Below are 9,490 nucleotides of genomic sequence, written 5' to 3'. Positions count from 1 at the left end.
GCACACACACGCGCCCGGTGTGAGTTTTAAGCCACCAGGTCCGGGACGCAAACCGCGGTCGACTACGTGGGAGTCCAGCGACATAGCCATTACGCTGATGGTCCCCAATGCCATCTCTTTTTTAAAAATTATTTTTTTCTTTGGTTTTATTTGTTATTATTATTTAGTATTATTTTTTCATTTGACCAAAGAGAGAGAGAGTGAACAAGAGAAGAGAAAGTACGAGGGCAAGCCTTCAGGTCTGGGACTCGAACTATGGTTGGCCATGTGGGAGTCCAGCACCTTAACTACCACTCTGCCAAATGCCATCTCCTATCTTGATTGTTCTTCATAAATGATGACCCTGTGACCGTAGGGGCCTAATCATAGTCTTGTTGCATAGATTTAATAGTCTGCATAATTAGGAACAAAACACAACTGGGTGACCATGTAGCTAACTTGCACAGACGGGAGCCCTGGAATCTGGCAAGCAGAGTGTCTCTTTGACAAACACACCCTAGGAGACAGTGATAAGCAGAGCCCAGCCCAAGGCTAATGTCCCCGGAGCCACCGGGCGACTTCTATAGTCACTAGGGCAGGGCATGCATGTTGGGGTTTCTTTTGTGTTTCCAATAAGTTGCACCAAGATATCCACTTAGGGTCTTTAATTTTCACCATTCCTTCAAATAAAAAAATGTGGTACCAAAAAAAAAAGGAAAGAAAAAAAGGAACAAAACAACACAGTTTTGTAGATGGGGCAATGGACTCCCAAAACATAGTCAACCGCAGTTCAAGTCTGAGACCCGGTAGCTTGAAACTCACACAGGGTGCATGTATGTGCATGCCCAAGATCCCAGGAGGAAAATGGAGGAAAAGGGATTGGGGCATGGCCATCCCCCCCGGAGGGTGATTTCTCACTTTCTCTCTCTCTGTCTCTCTAACAAGTGCGCGCATCCTCTAGCAAAAATCTCTCTCTAAAATAGTAATAATAATAATAATAAAAGAAAAACGACAGTTTATATGTTCTTTTCTCTCTCCACTTCCTTTTATAGCTTGAGATCTTGTTTCCATAGAACAAACATCTTTGCTTCTGATCTGTGGAATATTTGCATATTACATAGTCAGAGAATTGGGGCCAGCAGGTAGCCAGCAGGTCCCACATGGCCGACCATGATTTGCATCCTGACCCAGCAGTTTGAAAAGTGTACCAGGTGTTGGGACCAGCAGCTGGCATAATGACTATGTCACTGGACTCCCATGTAGTCGACCGTGGTTCACGTCCCGGACCCGGTGGCTTAAACTCACGCCAGGCACGTGTGCGTACGTGCCCAAGATCCCAAGAGGAGAATGGAGGAGAAGGGATTGCGGCGTGACCATCCCCCCTGGGGGGTGATTTCTCGCTTTCTGTCTGTCTCTCTGTCTCTTTCTGTCTGGCGAGCGCACGTGCCCTATAGCAAAATCCTCTCCAAAAAAAAAAAAGTGTACCAGGTGCGTGTGCATGTGTGCCCCGTATCCCAAGAGAATGGAGAAGAGACCGGTGTGTCATGACCATCCCCCTGGGAATGATTTCTCACTTTCTCTCTGTGTGCCCCCCCACCCCCGCCATAAGCACACATGCCCTATGACGAAAACTTAAAAAAAAAAAAAATGAAAAAGTCCAGGTGGGAGGCGTGGGTATAGAAGGGGAAGAGATGAGACTGAGGCCTTGGACCGGAAACCACCTTGGGCAGCTTTACTAAGCTCTCCCACCTGAATTCCAGTCGTCATGCGAATTCCTGTCATCTACGTCGTGTTCGTAGATATAATCTCTTTTGCTTATTAAAACAACTGTGTGAGGTAACAGGAAAATACCCGTGTATCCGTTGTATTGCTCAGAGATTTGGAGCTGTGGTGGGTGCATTCCTCGCTCAGCTCTTACTTCACAGTCAGGTGCCTGGTCGTGCACCCAGCCTTGGGGTGCAGGTGTGAGCTAAGTGTACGGACGGTGTAGGGGGAGGCAGCTGTGATGGCCCACGAGATGATCGAGGCTCGGTCCCCAGGCAGACGATGCAAGATGAAGGGGTAGGAGAACGGGGCCTGACTGAGCCCCAGGAGCTGCTGAGATGGGCAAAGGGTGCGAGCCAGGCCTTAGAGGGGAAGACAGTGTTGCAGGGGCAAAGGAGGCTGGGCAGGGAGACTTAAAGGCAGAGGAAACAGCGGATGTGGAGCGGAGTAGCACTGGATCCAGGTGCCTGCAGACAGTGTGGGAGGCGAGGCTGAGGCCGAGGCCGAGGCCGAGGCCAGGGAGCTGTGAGCGGCAGGTAGCGCTAGAGCGCTGTGTACCCACAGCCCTGCCAGGCGCCTTTCCCACGTGTGCAGGCTGGTGCTCTCTGCATCAGGTGTGTTTGCAGAACCCCAGAGTGCTCTTCACTGCATCGGCAGCTCTCTATCACCCCCTCTGCACTCTCCCCTGGTCCAGGTGCTCATGTCTGCTTCCGGAGCCAGCCTTACTTCTAGACTATTCAGTAAAGTCCCTTGAATTATTTAACACAAATGATCCAGGTATTGTTTTGTTTTGTTTTTATCACTTTCAACCAAAAAGAGTACCTCGTACTCCCCAGTGCAAGGCTTTTTGAGAAGAGATGACTGGAGGAGACCCAGGCCTCTAAGTGATTCTAGGGTATCCGATTTTGAGAAGAGATGACTGGAGGAGACCCAGGTCTCCAAGTGATTCTCTGGTATCCGGGTGTGCAGAGCAGGCCAGTCAGTGCCCCGTCCCCAGTGCAGAGGGGACACAGAGAGGGGCATGGCCAGACTCGCCCCAAGGAGGGAAGAAGAGCCCGGACTTGCACAGGGCATGGAGAAACGGTGCAGCCAACCCGGACTTTGAAGGCCAATGAATAGTCTGAGTTCTGACTAATCAGACTGCTAAGGCTGTTTCTCTTTTTGAGGAAATGATAATCAGGGAGGGAAGGCAGAGGGCAGAAAAATGGGGACAGAAAGTTTCCCAACCAGAAGTTGTTTTAAGGGAAGGGAATTATTTTTTTTTTTGGAGAGATTTTTGCTATAGGGCGCGAGCACTCACCAGACAGACAGAGAGAGACAGAGACAGAAAGCGAGAAATCATCCCCCAGGGGGGATGGTCACGCCGCAATCTCTTCTCCTCCATTCTCCTCTCGGGATCTTGGGCACGCACGCACACGCGCCCGGTGTGAGTTTTAAGCCAGCGGGTCCGGGACACGAACCATGGTCGACTACGTGGGAGTCCAGCGACATAGCCATTACGCTAACTGCTGGTTCCCAAGGGAAGGGAATTGAGATCAGACGAGGCTGAGGGTGCACATTATATAGTAGAGAACTGGGTTCCGTGAGCAGCAGGGCTGACCCCCTGGAGAACACCTTCCATTAAGGACCTGTGGCCCCTCGCCTGGGCTGTGGCCCCCTTGGTGACATATGGCTAAGCTCACGGAAGGGCTGTGTTCGGCCTTGACGTTGGAGGAAGGCCCTGCCGGGGTGTCCCAGCTGCCTGCCTCGCAGTTCCTTAGGCTTGGTGCTCTGAGTCTGATACGCAGCCTGACAGCACCAGCACAGCCAGGGAATTCCTTGTGAATCCAAATCTACACTTTAACAAGATCCCCCAGTGGTTTGTCTGCACTGACGATAGAGGATGCGCCGCCCTGGACGACCTTTGGGTTTTGCTGTGTGTTTCTGGCTTTTTGTTTGTTTGTTTCGTTTTGTTTTTTAGCTTAGGCACTCCCATGGGAACCTGTGCTGGCAGTGCCTCAGAGCCAGCCGGTCTCACCTGCGTGCAGGAGGGCGTGTCCTCCGTGGGCACCCAGGCTTTGGGGCAGCCCTCGGGAGTGGGGATCGACGGCACTTGCACAGAATGAGACGGGCTGAGGAAAGCGGGTGGCTGGGGGCAGTGGCCGGGGAGGAAAGGGACAGAATGACTTCTCAGAGACCGTCCACTCCCCAAGTAGGGAGTCGCCCTGGTCTCGGCCTGAGCGAGTCCCTGCAGGCCTTGCGTGTTTAAGACCCCGGCCAGGGCTCGAGTGCTGAGTGCGGGACTGGAGATAGTCCAGCTCCCAGAACTTTAAGAGGTTTATTCGATCAGCAGATAAATCCCACCTGACCCACCACGTCACGGGAGTAAAGCGGTGGTTTTGCTTTTCCTTAGAGGACCTAGAGCACAGAGGCTTCCCTGAGTGACGGAAGCACTCCCCCACGGAGCGAAGCATCACCCCCACAGTCAGCCTCCTGCCACGGGCGAGCGGGGGCTTCTGGTGGGTCAGTCAGGTGCATGCAAGCTGTTGCTCCAGGCGCCAGGGGGATGGGGGTGCTGGCTCTCCAGGACAGCGCCCATGGGTGTTTCTCACGGGCTCTTGGTGTCTTGTGATGCGCCCGGACAGGGAAAGGTCTCCGGACAGATCTACTCACGACACGACGGGCCCGTCTCTGAGCGCAGGGCTGACAGGTCGGACGCTGACAGTTACCCTGGTGACCTCTTGGCTGTGCCCTGAGCTCGGGGAAGCCAGAGGAGAGCCCTTTTCTGTGGGGTTTCGCTATGGGGGATCGAATGCAGCTCAGGATCTACCAAGCAGCTCTGCTGTCCTCCTGGGGCTGCCCACCCGCCCACATCGAGGCCACCTCCCAGGGGCATCCGGCCCCCCGTCGGCTCCCGCTTCCCAGGTCTTCTGTGCTCCCTTAGGCCCCTCTAAATCTCATTGCCTTTTTTCCTTTTTAATTTTTTTTGTTTTATTTTTTTTTTGGGAGAGTGTGTGTGTACTCACCAGAGAGACAGAGAGAGAGACAGAGAGAGAGAAAACATCCCCCAGGGAGGATGGCCACTCCATCCCTTCTCCTCCGTTCTCCTCTTGGGAGTTTGGGGACGCATGCACACACACGTGCCTGTCATGTTTTTCAAGCTGTTGGATCTGGAACGCGAACCACTGAGTCGGCCCTGTCAGATCCAGCCGCCTGAACCGCCATGCCCTGGCTGGCCCCTCTGATTGCCAGACCACCAGATCCTTCGGGTTCTGCTGGAGCACATGGGGAATGTGGAAGTGGAGGTGAAGGGCCCAGCAGGGTCAGGCATTCCCCTAGGGAGCTGGCATCCTGGGACAGCGTCACCCAGGTGCGTTTGGCTCTGAGCGCCCGCGGGAACACTGCTGAGGCAGAAGTGGGCCCTGCGGTGCTGGAGGTGCTGGGCAGGGCTGCGGGTAGCAGGCGTGTCTCGTTCTTCTCTGTATCAGCATTTCTGTTTCTTCTCCGCTAGACTCGGCAACGCTTCCTGTTTCCTGCTAGCCTGGCCTGGTAAGGACCCAGCCCCAGAAGTGAAGTGGGTTTGACTCCTGCCCCAGCAAGGGAGTGAAGAGGGAGAAGTTCTGCTTGTCTCCGGGATAAAGGGAAGAGGAAGGTGAAGCTTCTTGAACAGCTGTGCAGGACCTCACTGTGTGGACAGGCTGTGTGGACAGCTGAGTACTCACTGGCCGGTTAGCCGGGAGTCCCTGAGGACGGGCCGTGTGCTGACTGCACGGAGCCCTCGGAGCCCAGCACATAGTAGGTGCTCAGTAAACCTGGCAATGCTTTTGTAATGAAGAAGCCTCTGAGTGAGGGGAGTCTTTAAGCCAGAACACAAAGAGAAGAGGTATGGGGCCAGCAGGTGGCGTGGTGGGAAGGTGCTGGACTCCCACACGGCCGACTGCAGTTTGAGTCCTGGACCTGGTGGCTTCCTTTCTCACTCACTCTCATCCCCGTATCTCTCTGGTCAAATTTAAAATAAAATAAAATAAATGAAATAATTCTAAAAGGAAAATGAGGAGAGGTAACAGCGAGAGCAGTTCTGCCTCCAGGGCCTTCTGCTTGGTGCCGGCGCCCAGAAGGCTCCTCCTGATGCCAATCGACGCCCCTGCTGGGACTCCACATCACTGGCCTTACAGGGCAGGCTGCCTTCCTTCTACGCGTTTGCTGTTCTCCCCAAATTCTCAAGGGCTGGAGGCGAGTCTCCTCGCAGGCTTGGAACAGAAGCGCTGCCTCTGCTTTCTTTGATTGATGAACTCAGTCGTTCTTTTTCTTACCGCCAGGGGGTGTGCGTGACAGTTCTAGAGAAGGCACCTCCCCAGTGGGCCTGGTCCCGCCACAATCCTTTTCCCCGTGTTACCCCACCCTGCCAGGACGTGGGGCGTGTGTACACAGGTGCCTGCCGCGTTTCCATGCCACCAGGCCAGGACTTGAACCATCACAGCCAGGCGGGCTCTTACTCCCTGAACCACTGTGCTGTAGGGTCAGCCCCTGGCTTTCCCTGTAACACCCATTTACTCGGCACGCCCGGGGTAGATAACTGTCAAGACCTGTCCCTGCTCAAGAGACTCAGACTCTCAAAAGCAAAATGGGGGCCAGCCAGCGGCATAGTGGTTAAGGCAGCGGGGCCCCCAGACTGGGCAGCTTGAATGAACACTATGCCCGGCATCTGGACAGGCGTGTACACAACCCCAAGAGGAGAATGGAAGAGAAGGGACTGTGGTGTGGCCATCCCCCTGGGGGTTGCTTTCTCACCATCTCTCTCTCTCTGTTTCTCTGTCTCTCCCTGGTGAGAGCATGTGTCCTATGACAAGCTGAAAACTAAGCAAAATGAAATGGATGCAGAGGGCAGCAGCCACAAGACTGTGCACACTGCTGGCACGCCCGGCACGCCCGGCAGGACCCGGCAGCGCTGGGTGGCTCCGCGCAGCAACCTCAGGTGCCGTGTTGGCAAGGGCTCTGCAGCCGTGAACTCGTGTTGGGTTATGTGGGGAGGAAGGAAGCCTGGAGCAGGCCATCAGTTCTCGGAGCGGTGTGGACGTGGTAACGGGAGCGATCCCACGGGGGTCTGCTGGGCTCTCCTAGGTGCAGAGAGCTGGGCCTGCTCGCATGAAGAAGCCTGACTCTAGATGTCTACATGGAGGACGGAGCCCAGCTCAGAGCGGACACCTGGGAGGCCGAGGTCAGAGGCTGTCCTCCGGGCCTCGAGTACAAGCAAACCCCTCCCCTCAGTTCCACCTCCACTGTGCACCCGTGCCATTCCCCCACGGCCTCTGCTTCCTAAGCCTGTGACAGGCACTGGGCTCTGGGACAGCCGCCCCTTCCCTGGAGCTCTGATTTAGGGGCTCTTTCAGCCCTAGCCAAAACACACAGCACGGTCTCCTCCTTCTGTCTTTCCTTTCTTTTATTTTTTTTCTAAGAATTATTCTAGGGACCAGCAGTTAGCATAATGGTTATGTCGCTTGACTCCCATGTAGCCGACCGTGGTTCAAGTCCCGGACCCAGTGGCTTAAAACTCATGCTGGGCACATGTACGTGCGTGCCCAAGATCCTGAGAGGAGAACAGAGGAGAAGGGATTGCGGTGTGGCCATCCCCCCTCGGGGGTGATTTCTCGCTTTCTGTCTCTCTCTGTCTGTCTCACGAGCACATGCGCCCTATAGCAAAAACCTCTCATAAAAAAAAAGAATTATTTTATTTAACTTTATTGATTTATTGATTTATTTTTTTAATGTTGACCAGAGAGGAACAGAGAGAGAGAGAGATTGGTAAAGCGAACCGTGGTCGGCCATGTGGGAGTCCAGCGCCCTAACCACCACACCACCTGCTGGCCCCTATCTTTCCTTTTCTGAAGTTAGCATCTGTATTCCATATGTGAGAGTAGGAGAGAGACGATCGGCCCTCGACGGGCTGCAGCCAGTCCAGATCTCGGCGTGCTCCTGGAGGTCTCTAGACGTGAGCTGACAACCTCCCCGCGTGGACTGCCTCACGGAGCAGTTTTACACTGTACCACCGTCCAGCCCCCAGCACTATGTTCCTTAGAGAAAAAGAGAGAGAGTGAGAAAGAGAAGGAAGAAGACACCAGTCTTATCTGTCTGGACAGAGCTCTGCCTGCCACGCCGTGCTGTGTGTCATTAGTCAGTAGATTTTTCCTGGTCCACCCTGTGGGGCCAGGAGAGGGAGGGCCACAGTCCCTTTTCCTTACAGCTTAGGGGCTCTGGCCAGCAGCAGAACGGGTCTAGTACTAAAATGCAGACCTGGGGTGGAAAGGCCCGGGTCTGTCCCAGCCGAACATTTCCTCACTGGTACCGTGGGAGCCATACCTGAGATGCATGACGTGAGAAAACAGCACGGGCACAGCAGAGAGGGCCACGGGCAGGACGTTGCCATGCAAGTGACAGGACAAAGGGCCACTGAGGCTGTCACAGAGCCGCGGACATGCCCTAAGAGACGGGCAGTGCTCAGCAGGTGGGTGATAGTCACAGGGAGGTGCGTGTGACGGTCAGTGTTCTTCATGGACTGGGCTAGGCTGAGGGATGCCCAGACAGCTGGGGAAACATTTCTAGGTGTGGCTGTGAGGGTGCTTGCAGAAGAAATTAGCATTTGAATTGATGAACTGAAGAATACCCTAGCCCTGACGGGTGGGCGTTACCTGTTACCCATTCAGGAGGGCCAGGTGACAACGGAAGAGTGCGGCATCTGCTTGAACTGGGACGTCCATCTTCTCCTGTCCTTGGCCATCACTGTTCCTGGGTCTCAGGCCTACGGACTCAGCCCGGGACTTGGATCTGCGGCTGCCCTGGGTCTCAGGTCTACGGACTCAGCCCGGGACTTAGATCTGCGGCTGCCCTGGGTCTCAGGCCTACGGACTCAGCCCGGGTCTTGGATCTGCAGCTGCCCTGGTTCTCAGGCCTACGGACTCAGCCCGGTACTTGGATCTGCGGCTGCCCTGGGTCTCAGGCCTACGGACTCAGACCGAATGACTCCACTGGCTTTCCTTGGTCTCCCGCTTGCAGATGGCATATTGTGGGACTTCTTCAACTCCATAACAAATAGGCCAACCTCTCATAATAAATCTTTCTATGTATCTCTCCTATAAAGAGCTCTGTTTCTGTGGAGAATCCTGACTACCACGGGGGAGAAAGTAGGGAGGCGGAGAGTGTGAAGGTAGACTCTCAGCATTACCAAATCTCCACTCCATTTCCTTTTTCCTTCTCCCCGGCCATACAGGAAGCCTGTGTCTCCCCGTGCTCCCTGTTTCTGGATGGGGCCATGTGAGTAGTTGTGTTTTGGCTAACACCAGAACACCCACACGTATAGGACTCTGTTCCATACCCTCCTCCCTGCTACGGAGACTCAGCAGGCTTCTGGTCCAGCTCTGATGGTCTACCCCGAACCCCTCATCTGCTCTCCCTCTCTCCTAGGCGGCTACCTAAATGTAGAGGACCCATTCAAGGACCATGAAGGGACAGAGGAGCCACACGTGGAAGGGACTAGCCAAGTAGGAGCATTTACTTTATGTAATGGGAGAGGGGCATTTTGAAATTTAAATCTGTGGTAGCTTTGTCCACCCGGACTGGCACAGAAATTAGTAAAAGGAAGTGAGATCTTGCCGAAATGAAATCCCAAACTATGTGGCATTGGCTTAGTAGCAGATGAGGCTGGAGGAATGAAGAGCCATTTGTTGGAGAAGAGCCCACTTGGTAAAACCATCCCCTTTTTGAAATAGGAGAG

The 9,490-nt window shown here is 54.3% G+C and overlaps 1 long non-coding RNA gene across 1 annotated transcript in view; it reads left to right on the top strand.

The window, feature by feature from the left end:
* LOC102496068 (uncharacterized) overlaps positions 1–5,644 on the top strand; it is a 43,930-nt gene extending 38,286 nt beyond the window's left edge. The window contains exon 4 of the long non-coding RNA XR_336491.3: positions 5,234–5,644. This is a non-coding gene — a long non-coding RNA (uncharacterized LOC102496068). The remainder of the gene's footprint in view (positions 1–5,233) is intronic.
* The last annotated feature ends 3,846 nt before the right edge of the window (positions 5,645–9,490 follow it).

The sequence above is a fragment of the Tupaia chinensis genome, unplaced genomic scaffold (genome assembly GCF_000334495.1).
Source record: "Tupaia chinensis unplaced genomic scaffold, TupChi_1.0 Scaffold139245_1, whole genome shotgun sequence".
In the NCBI taxonomy this organism is placed as follows: Eukaryota; Metazoa; Chordata; class Mammalia; order Scandentia; family Tupaiidae; genus Tupaia; species Tupaia belangeri.
The sequence above is the reverse complement of the archived record's forward strand: the minus strand, read 5'-3'. Positions and strand labels throughout refer to the sequence as shown.